General features: G+C 38.0%; 1 protein-coding gene across 1 annotated transcript in view; it reads right to left on the bottom strand.

Annotated features, from left to right (window-relative positions):
• The window catches only part of LOC112127381, a 683,298-nt gene that overhangs the window by 93,309 nt on the left and 568,725 nt on the right, over window positions 1-21,264 (bottom strand). The gene's annotated exons all lie outside the window — the stretch shown is intronic.

Genomic DNA, 21,264 nt, shown 5'->3' with positions numbered 1-21,264 from the left:
TGATATTTATGACTTTTAAAAAATCTATTTTTGAACGTAATTTGACCAAGAAAGGAAACACTCCACATGACATTTCCTATCGGATCGGTAAATGTATACAATTCCTTTATGACAGATCACCCTATTACAGTAGATAGAAAATGAACAACGTCGCTCGCTCTCTGCCCAATTACACCCGAACGATATCCAATAGCGAATGTAGAAAGTCACGGACGTAAATTGTCAACGGACAGCCCTGGAGGTTCGAGTCCCACCCTTATGGGAACAACCCCGATCGAATCATCGAATCATTGTTGATACACGTGCCAGATACGAACTCTGTTTTCGCAGGCCGATCATGACACAGATCTTCATTCGGATATACTGACGAGATAAGTCTGTACGTGGCAAAGAGAAACTTTCAAATAGTACAGACCCGCTTGTAAGACAAAGGTCAATGTTCCCCAGCACATTTCGAGAAAGGTAATCGAACTAATTATAGGATTAAGTCAAGGAATTGGCATTTGCAAATATCACACACGTCTGATTATGTAAAACCCGCGAGGGAAAAGAAATTTGGAATTTCTTAATTAAACTTCTCATTTGAGACAAGTCTTGCCTGTTGAAAATAATAATCCATGAGCAAGTACTTCATTTCGACGATCATAAAACAGCATTCATTTTTGCGTGTATGTTCGAAAGCAGCTTTGGCAGGATCAACCTGGTTATGAGCGGGTCTCTTCTGGCCATCATAGGTTCCGGATCTGTCTCACATTCTAAACTGAAAATTTAAGACCTACCGAAATTATAAAGTACAACACTCCAGGGACAACATGTAATATGATCTAACAGAAAAACTTACCCTGTGATTTTCCCTCAACAACCCATTCACCCCGTGATGTTAAAGGACATGTAAAGAGAGTACTCGCCGTCGACTTATCCCTCGCGGCCGTACCCCTTCCTCATGAACCCCAGACCGCGAGCATTACCTCCTGCGAAATCCTTCCCGGAGACTTCGCCTTCCAAAGGGAAAAACAGATACACCTGCAAATATTGTGGAAAGGTATTCCCTAGATCGACGAACCTGACTCGTCATCTAAGGACACGCACAGGAAAGCAGCCATATAAGTGCAAATACTGCAAGATGTCGAATCTTCAGCGTCACTTGCGGAATATCCACAACAAAGAGAAGCCTTTGAAATTGCAGACAACTTGGACCGTGGTACTTGAAGAAGCTCTAAGCAGACGGGCCGACAATCCTAGACGACCGGGCGGACCGCGGCCTCTTGTCTCTGAGACAGCCTCAAGGAGGAGAATCCTACTTCGAAGAAATCATGGTAAACGTGACGGCCGAAAAGCTGCAGTGCAGACCGGCCCTTTATCTAGAAGAGAACAAGACCAATTCTACCTCCACCTGGCCTAGCCCCCGTGGGACGGAGGAGCTCACATGAAACAAAGCTTCTTATTCTTCTTAATTAACTAACTAACTTCTAACTTCTTATTCCCCTAGTCAGATGAGAGCTAAGCAAAGTTACCGTTCCCCTTGAACAACCTCACTGCCAGTGGTACACCGCCACGTTTCACAACAATCCAGGGTACAAATGATTTTGGGTAAGCAAACAAACTGTATCTGCGAGACCAGTAACCCAGAACCTATAATTGGGATAATCAGGTCAAACATTGGTTCTTCCATCTCAGAATGTTCCACATAAAAGGAAGAAATGGACGAAATCTAGAGATGCCAGACATAGTACATTTAAAGTTAATCAAAACAACAGAACTGGCAAACACGTTGCCACACATTGCAAACCCATTGGTAAAACACAGAGGAGTGAAAAGACTCTCACATGACATCTGATATACGTACACAACTTGGATATATTCAATAATGACCCCATTTGTATGTTATGCACTGAGGAGGAAGAAACTGCCATCCATATGTTGCAATGGGAAGCAACCGCTCACTGGAGTCCATAACTAGAATCGAAAGAAAAATCAGAAAAAAGTTCTGCTGCAATGACTTACTTTTTCTGAAAATAAGAATCGTCTCAATTGAATTGAACTAAGGATCCAGGAAAAGTACAAAAACGCGAAGGCTGCACAGCTTGGGGAATGCCAAACTAACGCTTCATGTATTCTTATCATTATCTAGGATATGTATTGGAGATTTTGTCCACACTGCGTAGTCCATATCACAAAGGCTTTCAGTCATTGCGCACTTTTTGGATCGCTACGGATTCACCCGTAGCTGGATCTACAGAACAGATAACGCTCTGAAAAAAGCAGGTTACCAAATTGAACTGGCAGTCGTAAATCATCGTATTAAAAGTCAATGTACCTTGCGACAAATAAACCACATGCAATAATTAAACCGAGGCAATAAGAATGAAAGTATGAATTGGTACTTAGGTACACTTATTGAAATGTACCACCTATTGAATATCTCCTTCCTCCAGGTCAACCGTATGGAAGAAGATAAAAGAGCGCAGACCAAAAGGAATTTTAAATAACTTAGGAAGAAATACCACTTTTTATGACACGGCTATTTCTGCATTTGACCTCGATTCCACGATTTCAGAACTCCATATCCCGTAAAGCCTTTAATCCGCATGTTATCTAGGCACACAATGTCTTGGTATTGGAATGTCTCTGTACTGCATGTCGATCGTAGGAATATTAGAAACCGTAGCGTCCCAAAGCACAGACCAAGTTTCAAAACATATAAGAGAACAGACCAAAAGAAGCTGTGTCTCGTTATCTTTACGTAAGTTTGTTGAAGAACGTTTATCAGATTCCCGACCCTGACCTCTTCATGCAGTACGTTGGCATCCATTACCGTAACGAGTAAATAGGTCCAATCCACCCAGTATAGTCCATATTTCGAAGACCTCCTGACACAACATTGCGCACTTCTTGCTCTGGAGATTTGCCTATACAGTGGATCTGCAGTTCAGATAATATTCTGGTCTGAGATCCCATTCAATCATATAGTAAGTAAATCATCATTATTGAAAAGTTAATATACCTTGCGACTGTTGGGCCAATTCCGAGGTAATAAAAAAGCAAATATGGGGAGGGGAGAAGCTATGGGTGTCGGTATTTTCATTTTTGAAAAATCTTGGTTTGTTGAAGACATGTCATCCGGTGATCCAGAGCCAGAGGTACTTTTTAAAGAGCAAAAGCATTCAATCCTCATGTTACCAAATTACCAGTGTCATAATATTGCCGACTGAACACCATGATTTTGGTAGATTCTTAGGGCTGGGTTCAACATATTACTAATAAGTGACTTTTGTTATTTTAAGTTTTATTAAACGTATCATTTTATTTAAGGTATTGGTTAAAATGACAAAGGAGGAAAAATTCGAAAGGTAGGTTAAGATGGGGAGTCGGTATCCGAGTGGATGGAAGTCATGATAGCTCAAGTTAGAGCAGCGGCGTATTGAGCCGAAGGTCGTGGGTACGAATCCCGCACGAGACACTGCCTTTTTCATTTCAACCAATACCTTACGTAAAAAGATTAATTAATTGAAAGAAGTTATTTGGTCAATCAGACCACGAAATATAATGGATTCTCATTAATAATGAAGTTTTTATATTATTTTTTGTAAAATTTAATTTTTGTAGAACTATGTTTTAGTTTACCTCAATATAAAATTGAATGGAACATCTCAATGTGTTAACTGCAAATAGGTTTTCAGAACTCTTTTCATTGTTCGGTTTAGTACAATCTAACCTTGATAGTTCTTTTAGGCGTTTCCTTTACTGCAAAACTCGGTGAAATTTACTGTTTATAGCTTTTCTTCTGTAAGAAAGAAAGACCAAAGGAATAAAAATTGTACGACAATCATTAAGGGAAATGAAGTGGAGATAACATTCTCCTCGAAACGGCCGGACAGTTAAAATCAGAAACAATGCGGTGCGATCCATAACTGCCATCTTTGCCATGTTGCTGTTGAGATTAACCCCTATAAACCCTGCTGCCCTGGAATAACAACAAACGGGTAATAAACGCTAAAATATGGTTTCCTCGACCGTTAGTCTCACGGGAAGAGTGTCTTGCCTTCATCCGTGATTAGCTGTAATGTTCGAAAAGAAAGCACAGAGATTAAAACTGGAAAAATTGGATTATTTAGGTCGTGAACGTGAGAGCGCGTATTCCATTAGTGGGCGACGTTCAGCTTGGCACCCGAGCCCTAGTTTTTCATTAGTAAAGAAAAATCTAGCCAAAGCAGGATGTCTGGTCTTTTCAGCTGATATATAACGCCAATGAATGGAAATAATTATATTAAATTGGATACACCTGCTATTAAGCCCTTCTTGGAGTAAATTATCGTGTTTTTTTAGCAGGACGTTTACACGACGGTTTGGCAATTTCTCGGCATAACCTTTTCCCAATGTTTTGGAAATTAATAGTACAAGAGTACAATTAATTGTACACAAGAGTACAATTAATGTTTCGGTCTAGTGACTTGACACGATTCTCCTTGGGTACACTTATAAAATAGCCAGACATTTGACCTTTACATTTAATCACCCGTACAGCCTTTAACCCTCTTGGGATTACAGTCAACTGATGGACAGTGATGCTCTTGTAAAAAAGATAAAGTAAGCTAGGAATAAAAGAAAAACCGAACAATTCTTTTTAATAAGTGTTACGTAATGTTTATATTAATTGAATAATGATGGACCAAGGCCATTGGCTCAATGTAATCCAAGATTGAGCTTTATTATAACTTAATCTACTTTTATAATCACTAGATCAAATGATATCTTACGTAAGCTAGTTAAACTGAATCAAGCTGTTTTCCTGAAGTCTGATGATTGCAGAATGTGACTAGATTGTCTCTGATCCGTTTATCCTTTCTGTTTGCAATTTTTTCCTAATGGTCATATCAAATTCAGTGATTAAAATGGTAAAATGGACACGTGACATTAAGAGGTCATATGAGGTAGCAGGTCATCAGGACGACGTTTACACTTGTTTAAGTTCGATTCACCCTAAAGCACCCATAAAAAACAAACTAAGCGTTATGCTAGTTAGATGTAGGTAAAAATTCTACAAGCAAAGCTTCACCATAGTTGCAATAGCTGTCACACAACCAAGGAGAAAAAATAGAGATATTGCAGACAAATTGGCCAGAGGATGATATTCGGGCCCAATAATTGGATCAAGATCATAGCCTCTTCTATTTCAAAAAGAAATTCATACAAAATAAAAGGATAAACGAACGCACTCTAGAAGTAAGCTTGGTTCAAGAACCCTTGCTAAAACTGGCAAACACCATGATAGATTGATATTTAGAAAGGGGGCGGGCTGTAGGTCTTCAGGTTCCTCGGCCGAAATTCCTCTCGATCCGGCGACGGCCATCAATTCTCTCTTTTAGAACAAACTGAGGCTAGGAGGTACCACATTCAATAGTGCTAGAGATAATCTTTATTGTTTTGATGGTAAATACCAGCTCCCAAAACATAACTGCTCTGGGACAGTTTCTGGTAAAGAACCCTCATAATAATTGAAAAACAAATTGCTGAAGTGCAACAGGGTAAAACTCAGGGGAGTGCTACACACATATACTACATAATCAAGGATGGCCCAATGTTGAATATGCTATGAGGGGGAAGAAATTGAAACCATTGTTATCATCGAAGGTAAGGCAACCGAAGACATAACCCACTGTCACACAAGCTATCTAACACAAATAATGCAAAGAGATAAAAATGTGAAACATGCTGTAAGAATCGGTGTAAAAACTAACATAACGATCATTGAAGATGGAGAAATGCCGAAGAATGAATTTGAACACCAGAGTAAGGAATCGAACCCAGTATGATGGTTCTTCGTAGAACCTGACATAAATTCAATTTTATTCTATAAATTCAAAATAAGGGTATTATGGTAAGGAGGTAAAAAAAGTAAATTAATTTCTACCATACAGGAGAGCGTGATGTCCAACTACCCGTTGACTGTTGCGAACGAGGGCGCAAATATTTTTACAAAATATTTTTCATACCATTAATAATTAATGACCATGGGCTTTGCCTGGATTCGAACCCGGAACCGCTAGCGTTAATTAAGGTTTTTAGTTGAGATAAAAAAAGTCAGTGTCACGAACGGGATTCGAACCCACGATCTTCGGCTAGATACGCCGCTCCTCTACCACTTGAGCTATCGAGACTTCGATCTACTCGGACACTAACTCCCCATCTCAAACCCACCTTTTGAATTTTCCCTCCTTTTTGCCATTTTTCAAATGCCGTGTAATCTATTTGATTATTGAGTGGATCGAGGTATATATAATTATTGGAAAGATAATAATTGGTCAAGCGGACCACAAAAACCAGTGAACTTATTTATAGCATCTCTCGAACTTGATGAAAGAAAACCATCATTACGATCGAGTTATGTGAAATTTTGTACCGAAGATATATTTTAATGCTTATATTCGATGGAATTTTATGGCATGTAAGAATTTTTATTTTCTTTAACAAAAAACTTTGTTGTCTGAACTGAACCCTGTAGATACCTTCTCTATTTCTTGAAATGTCATTTCTTCTGACATTTACAGTAACTGACAGGTGTTCTGTTCTATATGTTATTGAGTACACTCCTATTATAAAGTTCGAGGATTTAATTAACTTTCTTAGTTCCTGAAAAATTATTTCTGCAAAAATTTAAAACGCTGTACTGCTCAAAGAGAAAAAGAAATCGATTACACAGACACATATATTGTGTTTTAAAGGTTGTTGCAATTAGTAGAAGAAATGTTTAATTAAAATTAAGATGAGAGATGGGAGCGGTTTCTTCATTTCAAAATTTTATCGTAATTACTCTCTTCGATAAATAATTTCACATCCGGAGGCCCCCCCTTTGCCCTTCTGGACCGGCAAACCCAACCAATCTTTCTGATCTTGTAAAATACTTGACGGGTCTAAGTGCTCTCCGGCACTTAACGAGCTCAGTTTCGGAGTTTATTGTAATTGCGTAATCTGCTACCGCCTCCGTCCTTCGTTCCTTCCTCTCGGATCGGGTCGAGGGGGTCCCGGCCGGCTGATCCCGAGGGACATAACCCCTGGTAGAATGCGGTCCCAGAGTCATTACGGCCTAATTGCACTCGAACCGGCCCTGCATAGTCGTTTGTTCTATTAGCAGGGATATTCGGCCCACACCCCGTCCGGATTGGCAGCAATTTGCATTCGAAACTGGTAATAAACATTGGCCGGCTATGCGGCATTTACCGATCGTAAAAAATCCAATCCAACGTGACATCGCCTAAGGTGTACTTCGCGATCTCTAGACATCATAGAAAAACTATTAAATACATTTGAAAACCAGATCTTTATTTACAACCTCTTCATTAAGAAATTCAGGTTGAGAGAAAACACGTCGTAAAGTTAAATCTTCATTATTCCAAATAAGACCATGAGCAGGACATGTTTTCTTTCCTAGTTTTAATTTAGCTTTAATGAGATCTGGGAAACCGATCATCAAAGCTCAAGGTTTTTATCTAATTTAGCACGTGTAGTAATAGTATCATAGTATAGCTTCATTTTCCCAAATTCAGTTTATAACAAAATATGATTATCTGAAATAATACATATGCAGAAGAGGTGGTCAAAAAGCATCTTGAACCTCGGACTAAAAGATCTGACTAATATATCTTTTCTTTCATTCATGTTGACAGCTTTATTTCATGCAACTTCACACTAATTTATCCTCTGGGGGATGAAACTTTTTATTCGCCTCCATCATTGTTAGCAATGTCAAGGGAAACACGATTATGGCTCTTATTCCTTGCTGGAATAGTATGCTAAGCGATCTGGATAAATGAGGACTATAACGATAGCTCAAGGGTGCAAATAAGAAAAATCATCAAAATCACTAGATAGCTTGTTTGATAAAAAAAACTAAATGAATTTTTATTAAATTCCCAGATCAATAGTACTTTTGATAGGACGCAAGATCGCTTTTAATTTTCACAGAATATAAAAAAACCATAGAAACCTTTTTACAGGGTTACACCAACCGAGGCTTGTAACAATAAAACAAAAGGAATGATACACTATCAAGTACTGTAGATACACCTAGCTGAGGATTGGATTTGAAGTTTTAGTCTAAGCTTGCAATTGTGAGAAAGTCATGGGTTTTGGATGATAGATTGTGTAAAACAGTCCAGTGTCCGAGTGGAGGACTGAAACACCTGCTTGGGATAATTGAGCACGTAAAGTATTTGATGTCAAAATATTGCATCTGGAACCAAGGAAGCACTTTAGCTTCCACCTAATTGGGATAGAAGAGGTGGCTAGAGAGCCTCTTCCACCTTAGCCTAATCTTCTTTACACCTCACAAGAGTTTGGTTGTTATCACTATTATTATTATACTAATAGTTCTTTTTTTGTAAGACGGCTTGAGGATTTTCCTCACTTAACCGAGGAAATCTACATTTTGATAGAACTTGTAGTAGGACAGAATATGTTAGCAATCTTTGTCTGCGCAAAATCTGCTCAATTCTTCTCCCAGACTCCTATCCTGTACATATGCCTTCTTAACTCTTAAGCATCAGTGACAAATCAGGATTTTTTCGGTTTTTTCTGTTGTCCTCCTCTATGAATCCCTTCTCGTGTATCACTTTTTAGGTTGGGCGGATTAACCTTAAATTTAAGTTCACTATTTTCGTGGTACGCTTGACCAATTAATATATTACAATTAATTAAGGTTTTTAGTTAAGATAAAAAAGTCAATGGCACGAGCGGGATGGTCAAGCGGACCACGAAATTAGTGAATTGAATGATTAAAAATGAAGTATACTTCGCTAAAGCTCTCCATGCCCATTTCATTTGTAGTCGAGAATCCAACCCGATTACACGGCATTTGAAAAATGGCAAAAAAGGAGGGAAAATTCAAAAGGTGCGGTTGAGATGGGAAGTTGGTGTCTGAGTGGATCGAGGTCACGATAGCTCAAGTGGTAGAGCAGCGGCGTATCAAGCCGAAGATCGTGGGTTCGAATCCCCCTTGTTCCATTGACTTTTTATCTCAACTAAAAACCTTAATTAATTGTAATACTTAAATTTAAGGTTTAAGAATTTCTTCTTTATGTAGCAAATTGCTATGCCATAATAACAATTCAGGGCAGGAAGTATTTATAATGACTCGTGGATAGTATGACAACTGCCACCTCTGAGTCTTGAGTACCAAGAACCCTGGCCGATCAGACTATTATCACTGATTTGTACACTCCAGGCACATTTTGACTTCACTTCACATAAAGTTAACGGTGAGTGCTGCCAGACTGAGAATATAACTAACTACTTATAGTGAATTCCAGTCCTTTTTATATACAGGCAAAATGTGTCTATCTACCTAGGTTTAAGTCAGTTCAGGCTTTGAATTTATCTCTAGGACTAAGACACATGTGAATTGTCCGATTTTTGACCCGTCTGCGTTCCAGAAATAATTGACTTTTATGTAATATCTGTCTGGGGGATGGGAAAATTCACAATGATCCAAAAGTTTTAATGTTCCCAACACTATTATTTAATGAGTCGAATTAATATTAATAACGTAATGAACACATAAATATATACCAGCTCAAAGAGGTTTTCTTTTGATTTCAAGGAATTGAGTCTGTTTAATATTAATTGCAATAAGGTATTGAAACGCATTAACACTGCGTGCTTCATCTGAAAAAATAAATACGAAATCGCAAGTTCTCTTCAAAAGGAAATCGCATGTGACTGGCAAATTGATCAAAGGGCCGACGTAAGCTAGTACTGCGGGTCAGTGTGCAGATTGAACAAATTACTTTTACAATCTTAGTGAGAACAGAAAGTTCGAACGGTTTAAGTCGTAAATGTCATCATGGCTATTATTAATCACAGCAGTTGATTGACGCTTTATTATTCATAGTAGTCAATAGCCGGAATTGATTGACTATAGTGGACGTAGGACATATTGGTTAGACTTTACTTAATAATTGTTAGTGCAATTTTAGTTTAATTTAAAACAAGATTTAATCTAAATAGAAGACTCAGTGAAGAAGCCAAGGATGGGCACGGACAAAAACAATCTGGCCCTCTGAATCCCGGCGTTTGGTATATTTTGCGTCGTGGCAGTGCCCGAGGGCGGTGCTAATCAAGTTTCCAAGTGTCAGGAAACCGTTGCGTATGGTTAGATTTAGAGGCCTGGGGCAAAAAGTCATTTCATACCTTGATTGGATGGCTGGTGGATTTATGACCGTCCGGGCTGGAGCAAAGTAAACCCGGCCTCCGTTCATTTTCCGGCTCTGGAGCCCAGGTGTAGGGGGCCCCTTGATTGAAAACGAGGGGACATTCAGGCCAGAGGGACTTTCAGGCGATTTAAAACATCCAGGGTGTAATTATAGCAAGTTGGGAAATAAATTTAAATTAATTTCCTCATAATTATATACTGTAATAAGAAAAAAGCATTTGGCGATAACATGGAGACAATTGTTTTTGTGAAATTTTGATGGTGGGTCACCAGTAGTTGGCTGTTTGTTAGGTTTAGTCTGACCTGCTGTACAAAAGGACACTAAGCACTGGAAATGATCAGGCAAATCTAGACAAACTAGGATCATCGGAAACGACCAAACTATGGATTCATCGCACCTCAGACCGCAACTAATTATCTCACTAATTCAACATTTCTTAGCTGTTTATCATCCCTCATCGTGTTTTGCCGATAAGCTTTTCAAGATTTGGAAAAAAGGAGATTTAAAGAGTATCCCACATGCTGCTGACAATTATCAGGCAGATTGTGGACCAGGATGATCAGAAACAACCTATCTTAGGTCCATCGCCCTGCAGATACAGATTAGATATAACGGGCCATGTCTTGCTCGTAAATGAATATGACGGAAGATCAGGCCCAAACCACTATAACTCTTCCCTACAAAGCGGCGGAAAAGGGTATTTATAAACCAGTTATTTAACCAATCTATATTTTTCCTTTAAGATCATGTTTTGTTGAGACTATTTTCGATATTTCGTCTGATCCGGTTAATAAAACATACAGTAAGATCTAGATGGTCTGGTATGTTCAAACTGCTGATATGTACCGATCAGCCACTAAACAACTATTGGTCTATGTGAGGCCTGTAGTGCTAATTGCCAAGAACATCTTGCCATGATTATCGACTCCTTAAATAATGTGTAATGCTTGTGTGAAAAGACCCGGATCCTCGAAATGATGATCTATTCTAAAAAAAGCCTCTATGAAATTATTGGTTTTTATGGGGACTCTAATGCTAACTATCAAATATCCTTTGCATGAACATCTTTCCTTGATGATCGACTCCTCAAATATTGTCTAATGCTTGGATGGATGATCAGGGGTCGAACTGCTCAACGGCCCTCTAACTATTGATCTATGCACTCTATTGGTTAATATACTTTTCATGAACATAACTTAAATTCCTGAAATATTGTGTAATACTTAGTCGATGGACCTGGTTCATCGAACTGCTTGCATGTCCACCATTCGCTGACAAAATAGCATATGCCGTGGCCTGAAATGCATAATATCAGTTTTTTCGATTAGCATTTTGCCACGGTGATGACAATACAAACCCTTACAATAAAAAAAAATAAAAAAATCAACTTTAGCTTTTGATGTATTCATTGGTTCTAAAACTAAAACCTTAAGGACGATCATGATCAAGATCTTGATTGAGATGTAAAAGTTAGTATCACGAACGGGATTCGAACCCACGACCTTCGGCCCAATACGCCGCTGCTCTAACAACTTGAGCTATCATGACAACATTCAAGCGGTTAGAACACAGGGGTATTTAGCCGAAGTTCGTGGGTTCGAATCCCGCTCGTGAGACTAACTTTTTCCTCTCAACCAAGACATTACATAAAAAGAATAATTACTTAAATAGAAAAATTAAACTCTTTGTTATATTAATAATAATTTCTAACCACATCTTAGCCAATCGCTGGAATGATGTTGCATCATAAGTTGCCCTAATGTTTATGGAGTCATGGAACCCCGCTTGGTAAAAGGGGGATAGATTTGTTCAGGACTTACAGAATGGCTTTTGGACCTTTTATGCGCATGTTCGTCGGACGGAGGTAGAAGGAAAATTCTTTCATAGACGAACAAAGACGGTTGTAAATTTCCTTTTGAGTATTAAAATTAGAAAAGGGCTGGAAGAAGGGTGTCGACTAGGCTGAAAAGGAGCGTGTTTCAAAATGTAACAAACCAGTCGTTTTGCAATGGTATGCTAATGTGTAGGGGGAGCTTTCGATCTTTTACAATTACCCTGCCTAAAGTTAAGACCAAGGCCGTGTTATGAGAGGATGGCCCGAGGCACCGGCCACACCTTACCTCTTTCAATCCCGGAATTACCGTCTTGAGAGGATCTTAAAATTTCACCGGGGTCTCTCGTTGATTAAATTTTGGTGAGGCATCGAAGTCAGAATCGACCGAAGGATATTCGAAGGCATGAGGTATTTGTATCTACGGCAAGTAAGCCACGTAACTGTAAATCCGCGATTACAAGGGAAAAGACGCAAAGGGGACTCATTACTGGCAGAAATGAATGTCCGATGACAGACCGTCGGATAGCCCGACCAAGAAATTCCTTCCATTTCCTAAGTCACGTCCGTTGGCTCCGATCATCCATTAATTCTCAGAAAAAGCCATTACCCACTCCTCCGTGAGATACTTCATCAATTGACATTAGAATGAATACTTCACGACAGTGTTCTTTTGGACATGTTTTTTACCACAATAGTGGTAGTTCAGGTGGATATCTTAACACTGTTTATCTTGTTAAACCGACAACTCTTCTGAAGACAATCTAGGTCATATTTAGGAAAATAAACATTTCAAAACGTTGTTATATCTTTATAAGATGCAAGGCAATATATTTCAGCCTTGGAAAATAGTGTATTATCAAACAACATTCGCACAACCGTTGTAGTGTGTTAAACATATTATCATGCTGTTACGAAACGAACATATAAGGAAGACCTTTGGAGAGTCCAGGGATATTCACGATGTTTGAAGATGCTAACTCGTATGCCAGAAGTTAAAAAAACGGAAAATTAATCAACTATTTCCTTCAAAATGCTATCTATGCTACGAAAAGTACTAATAAATGACAAGCTTCAATTCGTGCCGACATACTGGACATGTATCCTAACGTCTAACAGCCAATAACTTTATCGGATAGGGGTTGTATCTCTTATGATTGAAAGTATAAGACAGGTCAGAAATTAACAAAAGAAATGTATTGGTTTGATTTAATTAATGCGTAATTAAGAATAAAAATATTTATAAACAACAAACAGTTGTTTATTTCCTGGCTGCCATGTTGGTTACCTACGCCCTAACGGATAGCAATGTGACTACATTTTCGATGTAACATCTAACATAGGCCTGTTAGATCGAGCACTGTTAACTAGCCGATTCTTATCTTTCGTCATCATTTTTGATACTTTGTTTAGTTTGATGAGCATTTTAACTAGTTTTTTATCGTGACCGATGAGATGACGCAGAATGAGACATAGGACCGAGATCGAGGATCGTGTAGCCAGGGAGAAAGCAACTGTTTTAAATAATTCCCCACACAAAAATAAAAGTTTTCCATACGAAAATATTGACAGCCCCGTCTTTTCCCGCACGAAAAACGAACTGACGTGAAGTCCTTGGTCCGTGACCTGGATATTAGAAATGCCTACTTGCGCAAATACGCTAGCGTTTCAGAATTATGGAAAACGCTCAAAACCCATGGTATGATCATGAAATTGTCCTAGCAAGGATAATGAATGCGTTTGCGACCCGTTTTCCATGTAGTAATTTTATTCAGCGGAAACCACTAAACCATTCGTGTTTTCATGGCATTTTAAATTTGTCTAATTGCCAGAACGAACGAGAAGTGGAATTGCAGAAATAAACGTTTATTATTAAATGAAAATGAATATTCAGGTAATAAGGCAACAATGAAGAAATTCATTATTGTTACAACAAAAGTTGTACGCGAAAAATAAATTAGTGAATGAGTGAATAAGTATAAACAGCCATTATGAAGGATAGTGAGTGATTAAGTGGTTTAGAGAGTCAGTGAGTGATAGAGTGATGTAACGAGCCGCAGTTACTGGCTTACGAAGAGAGTGAAATAGTGAGCGAGTGATTGATTATTTGAGAGAGAAAGAGATAGATGCATAAATAAATAGATATATAGATAGGTAGAAAGGTAAGCAGATAGATAGATAGAAAAAGAGAGAGAGAATAAGGGAGAGGGAGAGAAAGAGAGAGGGAGAGAAAGAGAGAGGGAGAGAGAGATAGAAAGAGAGGGAGAAAAAGGGTGAGAGAGAAGATGGGAGATAGAATGAGAGTGAGAGAGAGAGTTACTGGTCGTTTGAGTAAGGAAGTAGTGAGAAAGAGAGTGATTGTATGATGAAGGAGCAAGAGCAAAGTGAGTCAGTAATTGGGGAAGGAAGTAGTAAATTAGAGAGCGAGTGATACAGGGAACGAAAGAGAGAGAGAGAGAGAGAGAGAGAGAGAGAGAGAGAGAGAGAGAGAGAGAGAGAGAGAGGGTGAGGGTGAGTCAATAAGCAAGTTATTGAGTGAGATTGCCATGAGTAAGTAAATGAAAGGGAGCGAAGTGAGATTGATTGAGTGAACAAGCGGGTAAGTTAGTGAGTGACGGTGAAGGAGTGAGTAACTGAGTGAATTATTGAGAGAATGAGGGTGGGAGAGATTGAATATCAGAATAAGGACTATCAGGAGAAAAGGACCCGTCATTGTACCAATGAAGGATAGCATCGCATTGGAAAAGTGAAACGGCCAAGGAAGTTCTGAGCGAGGCTAACTCGCAGCTGTACAAACATGTCGGCCGGTTTCCAAATTCAACATCAGTACCTGCAATATAACACGAACGTCTGTGTAGACCAAGGCCTCAGGAAAGCCGTACTTTCTCTTTGGCTCAGTCTTTTGTTGACAAAATAAAACACAAGACCGTCCATGGGAAAAATACACGATAAAAGACAACAGAAGAATTGTTAACCTTGGGAAGAATTGTCCGATTCTTCAGCAAACAGCGAGGATAAGTGTATGTGAGAGTTGGTTGCAAATAAAAACAAAAGAAGATATTGTCACCAAATTATAGAACTCTAAATTGGTTTCAATTTTGGACAAATGTTCCAAAGACCACCCAACTTTGACAAAAAGACCAACTCGTTATTAAAATTAACAGTAATTATCGTTGAATATTTGAAATCTGCCTAGTCTTCAATCTTAGTAAGGTCTCTGGCGATGGTTGCAGATAACCCAGATAAATTCGCCCCTGAATAAACAAGACTCCTACTCCGATCCTGTCTGACTAACGTCCTTTGTATTATGTATTACGGCTGGCGCCTCGCTTCACTCTCACTGACAGCTACCCTCCGAAAGCTCTTGTCCGAGTTAATAAAATATCACTAACGGACAGGTCTGAACATGAAAATTTGAAAGGGCGAATTTCCTCGGTGAATCGGAAAATACTATTCCTTGGGATGCTAATGCTCCTCTCGATGTAGATCTTTCCGTCCTAGTTCGAAAAAAGGTTTATAAATAGACTTTGAAACCAATACTATTTACTCGAGTCTGGAATACGATTAGAAGAGATTCGGAGAAACAGTAGAAACCGGATGAAAAGCGACCGCAGGATCTCAGAATGAAAAAATGATAGAAAGACCAGGAGGATCAGTTTTTTGTACGGATATCTGAGGTTATCAGAATCGACACGCAATCCCGAAATTGTATAATAATTGTAATTAAATCGGTCTTGTGTTATAACACAAAGGAAGGATAGCGTGATGAAAAACCACCACCGATGGAACACCTTGTGTGAAATCTTCGGCTTGGTTGTTATAATCAGTTTTCTTAAAATATCTTTTCTATACGGTAAAAATCAGCATTTACGTAAATAGAAACAAATACCAATTAACATACAAAATGCAGGCTTCATAGTAGAATTTGTAGTTTGTTCTGTCCGTCTAAATAGTTCCTATATTTAAGACCTTAAAGGAATATCTATGAACTCTGTTTTTCTTCAAAGGTCTTCTCACTGACAAAAAAAATCACCACAAATTTACTGGTCTTAATTGGAGGTCATTTGATATCTGGAATTAATCGTACAAGTTGTGCTTTTCTAAACATACAATAGTTTTTTTTTGTTTTTTAAGGAAATTAATTTTTTTAAAGATTTTTCATATTTATCCCTGTAAGTAAATGTTGTTGAACTATTTAAACGTCTTTCGGCATTGCGTCAGCTTCAGTGAGGACATGTGGCAGCTCGTTTGAGTATGGCTTATATGTCATTGGGTCCGTCGGTCGTCGCTAGGGGCGTTTGCGGAATGGGACGTGGTCTTTGTTTGGTGGTTATGTTGGTTATTTCCGTTGCCGGTTGGTTTTTGTGCCTTTTTTTTTTTTTTTTTTTTTTTTTTTTTTTTTTTTTTTTTTTTTTTTTTTTTTTTTTTTTTTTTTTTTATATTATATTTATAATCGTAAATTTAGGACCTTAAAGGAAAATTTATGTACTTATTTTCCGTCAAAGTTCTTCTCACTGAAAGAAAGTCATTACCAGTTTACTGGTCTTAATCGGAAGTCATTTGATATCTGGAATTAATCGTGCAAGTTGTGCCTTTCTAAACATACAATCAGTGTTTTTTTTATAAGCAAAATAAAATGTTATTTTTTTAGAGATTTTTCCTATTCATCCCTGTAAGTAAATGTTGAACTATTCAAACGTGTTTCGGCATTGCGCCATCTTCAGTGAGGAAATGTGTCAGCTCGTTTGAGTAGGCCTTATATGTCGTTGGTCCGTCGGTCGCCGCTCGGGGCGTTTGCGGAATGGGACGTAGTCTTTGCTTAGTGGTTTTGTTGGTTATTTATGTTTGCTAGTTGTTATTTGAACTTTTTTTTTGCTGTGTTGCTTTCAATGTTTCTTCTGAACGTTTGTGTTTTTTTGCACATAGCTTTTCCGTCTTTAAGTGTTATTTCTTTTGTTTATATCCAGGTTCTCCAGTAGGTTGAGTCTTCGACCTTTTTGTGCGTTGTGTATTAAGTCAAGCATGTTTCTATTGCGTTTGGTACTTAATTGTTAGGTATTTTGTATGGCGTAATTTGATTTCCCGTCTTTGTCCCTGAAGGGTCTGAGATTCCTTTGAACCAAACTCTTAATTTCTTTCCAGCATGCCCAATGCATGTATCTCCGCATTGACATGTGCTGCAATAAACACAGTTTTGTACATTCACCCCCAAGGGTTGTCATTCCCCGATGTGCTGACCGATCGATTCCTCCGGCGAGTTCATCTATCCCTTTACGAGTCTACGCTCTTCCCTTCTTCAACACAGTCGCATCAATTTACATTTACACAAATAAATTCACTCGTATATTGTACTCATCCTGATTAGTCTGTAGAGTACCCGATATTAGACCTTGACACACTGCTGGAAGGTGACGTTATATATCATCAATCAGCCACTCACCACACACGCACACATATATATATATATATATATATATATATGTATAAACAACAAAAATCTCACGACGTCAAAAAGCGGAACTGGGGACACAGAAACTAGCAAACTTGCTACTGTGCTCGAGAGCCATTGTTAAATCCGGCATCTTTTTAATAGTTTGAGTGTGTTTTTATTGCTTAATGATATTTTTAGTGAGAGTTTGGTTGAAAAAGTTTGATATTTTGTAGGTTTCTTTTCTGTGTATATGTATATGGTTATTTGTTTTGTTTTTTAAAAGTTACTGAATGGTGATTGTTTTGAATCAGGTTATCAGTTTGTTAATTGTTTTTCGTTATTGTTTGCAGTTCTTTGTTGTAATTTTCAGTGTTGAGTGGGATTGTTTTTAATCGGTGGCTCATGTGTCGTAGTTGTGTAATTTCTTGTTGGTATGGATGAATGGACTATGCTTTTATGAATCGGTTGCAATGGGTTTGCTGTAAATTTGGAATTCGATTTTATGGTGGTGATGCTCATGTTATTTTCAGTTTTTACAGTGAAAGTAATGTTTTTGTTAATTACATTCAGGTCCCCTACTTAGGGAACTTATTTACGACTGATGTAAGGAAAAATTCTTTAATTATCAGTCTTAACTGATTCCTGATTCAATAAATCATGCGTGAACGCCGAACGTCATGAAATATTCATTGATGACTTTTAATCTCTTTTCACCTTAGGTCCTTCGCGGATCGAACACCGTCGATTTACACCGAAAACAATTATTCACAATGAGAGGATAAAAGAGAAGAGGTTTAATTTAAGCCTTTTGTTTCCCTGAACAATATGCAAATATGAACAAGAGCTGTAAACGTTTTTTAAAGGAGGTCCCTTTGAATACTTCCCAACTCTAATTTACAAACCTAATAGCGAGCCGGTGTCAAAAACGCCTGCTACGGCCTTGTAAAGGATGCGGAATTTCCATGGGATGTCCAGTACGTTGCGATGTACCATTAACGACAACATTAGCAATGACAATAAAAACCCAACATTATACAGTACTTTTTATTAGGTTTAGTGTCCGCTTGAGCAAATAAATTCTTTTCAATTAATTAAGGTTTTGGTTGAGATAAAAAATTCAGTGACAAAAGCGGGATTCGAACCCACGACCTTCGGCTGATTCCACTCCCCTCAGTAACTTCCCTCAGTGACCTCCAGCTTGTGACACTGACTTTTTTATCTCAACTAAAATCTTAATTAATTGAAAAGAATTTATTTGATCAAGCGGACCACGAAGCCGAACAAAATGTAATAAGTAAAAGAAACATACTTCACTAAAGCTCTCCGTCGCCATTTCGCATTTGTCGCCGAGAATCAAATAGATTACACGACATTTGGAAAATGGCAAAAAGGAGGGAAAATTCAAAAGGTGGGGTTAAGGTGGGAAGTTGGTGTCCGAGTGGATCGAGGTCACGATAGCTCAAGTGATAGAGCAGCGGCATATTTAGACGAAGCTCGTGGGTTCGAATCCCGCTTGTGACACTGACTTTTTTATCTCAATCAAAACCTTAATTAATTGAATAGAATTATACAGTACCAAAAGTTCCATTGTAACATAATTGAATATGACAGCCGGAAAGGGTAGTCCGCTCTGACTTTCGACATTGAGTTAAATAAAACAAAAAAATAATTAAATCGTCCTTGAGACGGGGTAATCATCTCGGTTATTAAGCCGAACCGCCTTAGAAAGATCGTGATGCCCGGCCTTAATGAAGTGTGATCTCCACTCCTCCTCCATCCGCAATCACAATGGAGAGGATCACGTACAGTGGAATGGAACCTTGCCCTCAAGAGCGGCCCCGTGTACATTACTTTTTAGCACCGTCTCATTCTTCCCCGGCCTCTTAAGAATTTACCTTGGACGTGTTAATGGACTGTTGTGTTAACCTTGTGACGACTTACCTGAAACAAAAAAAAAGACAATACAACATTAATAACGAACAAAGGCCTCAGCTGGATTAGTGTGTCAAACATTAGCGTATCATTTTATTGCACAGCATCTCTATTGTGCTTAATATGAATAGGGTTGGGTCTTCCCCACAGTTCAGAACCAAACTCTATTGTGCAATAAAAGCAATAATTACACCGAATTTGAGTTAAATAACAAACAATTTTTATGTTCAACTGTAATTAGATTATTTCATCACACATCAGCATCCCTTTTCAAACACTTTCTGGGTCCTATTCACATCTTTTAGTTTTCTAATTTAGGCTAGTATTGGAGTGATGGGGAGACTTGTGAAACTTGGTAAATTTGTGATTAATCATGTTTTGGATAAATGGGATTTTAAGGGCGTTGTGGAGGGTAGTGTAGGAGAAGAACTCTCATGGGATATAGTAACGAGCCTTCTTCACTCTTAATCACATGAGTGATGTATGACACTCTCTCTTTATTTTTCTCACTCTTCCTTTCTATCTCTCTCTCTCTCTCTCTCTCTCTCTCTCTCTCTCTCTCTCTCTCTCCCTCCCTTCCTTTATATCACTTACTCGCTAACTCTTTACCTCTTTCCACCATCATTTGTTTGCTTCATCACACTTTTTTCTCTCTCCCTCTTTTTATCTTATTCTTCTATTTTTCTAAGTGTGTATCTCTCTTTCCCTCACTTACTCGCTCACTCTTCTCTTCGCTCACGCTTCTTTTGTCTCTTTTGCCCAATCTAATTGTTTGCCCATTTTCTCTCTATTTTACCTAATCACCTCATAGTCGTCATGATTGATTTCAACTATACTTTACAAAATAAACTCCAAAAAGCCGAAAACACGTGCATCTGTTATATCCTTAATCTCTCAAATATGATTTCAGAATAAAATTTTATTCTGATAGGCATAATTTTGATTTTAAAAATCTGAAAAATTAAAAACCTACAAATCTATTAATACCAAAACAGCTAATTACTTCATTTATCTGTCAAAACACATAGGAATTAATTCAAAATAAAAGCTTCAAAAATCTGTAACTCAATAAAAAGAAAAAAAACTGTTCAAATAAAAAGCATAAAATCAGTCAAAACAAAACTTGAAGAATACTAGTTAAGAAATATGTTGAATATAATGCTACAAATTAGCATTTATCTTATTTAATATTTACGTAGTTAACATTACATCATATTCTTATGTACTTTTATTTATTACTTTTATTGTTCTCTTTTTTGCTTGTATTTTAATAAATTAATCTTTAACCAAGCAATCAATCTTTCTCTCACTTACTTGCTTCCTCACATTTTTTGATCTGTTTTTATTTTCTTCTTCTCTCTTTATATGTCTCTCTCTCTCTTTCTCTCGCTCTTCTTTTCTCACTTTTGCCCAATCTAATTGTTTGCCCATTTTTGTCTCCTTCTTTCTATTCTATCCATACTCTCTCACTCACTCTCTCCCTTACTACATTTCCCACACACCTTCTTTCTTTGCCCGTTGTTTTACTTGTTCAATCACTCTTGTTTTTCTTATTGCTCTCCCACTCTTTTATTCGCTCTCCTTTCCCTCAGTTTTCACTATCTGTCTACCACTCAGTCTCGCTCTCACTATTCTTTCTCTCACTCTATCATTTTCTCCCCCCCCCAAACCTTTTACTTTCTTCTTAGTTCTTTGTTTTTTCTGTTTCGTTTTCCCAATAATTCTCTCATTTTCTTTCGCTTTCATGATTTCAATCTATAGAAATAATAAATGTACTAACACACCCGTTTTAACCTTATTTCGGAGGACCGAATTTTCCTTGTGTTGCGTGATGGATAATTCACTGATATATGAAGAATTTG

The sequence above is a fragment of the Cimex lectularius genome, unplaced genomic scaffold (genome assembly GCF_000648675.2).
Source record: "Cimex lectularius strain Harlan isolate CLEC.00 unplaced genomic scaffold, Clec_2.1 scaffold1, whole genome shotgun sequence".
Lineage (NCBI taxonomy): Eukaryota > Metazoa > Arthropoda > Insecta > Hemiptera > Cimicidae > Cimex > Cimex lectularius.
The sequence above is the reverse complement of the archived record's forward strand: the minus strand, read 5'-3'. Positions and strand labels throughout refer to the sequence as shown.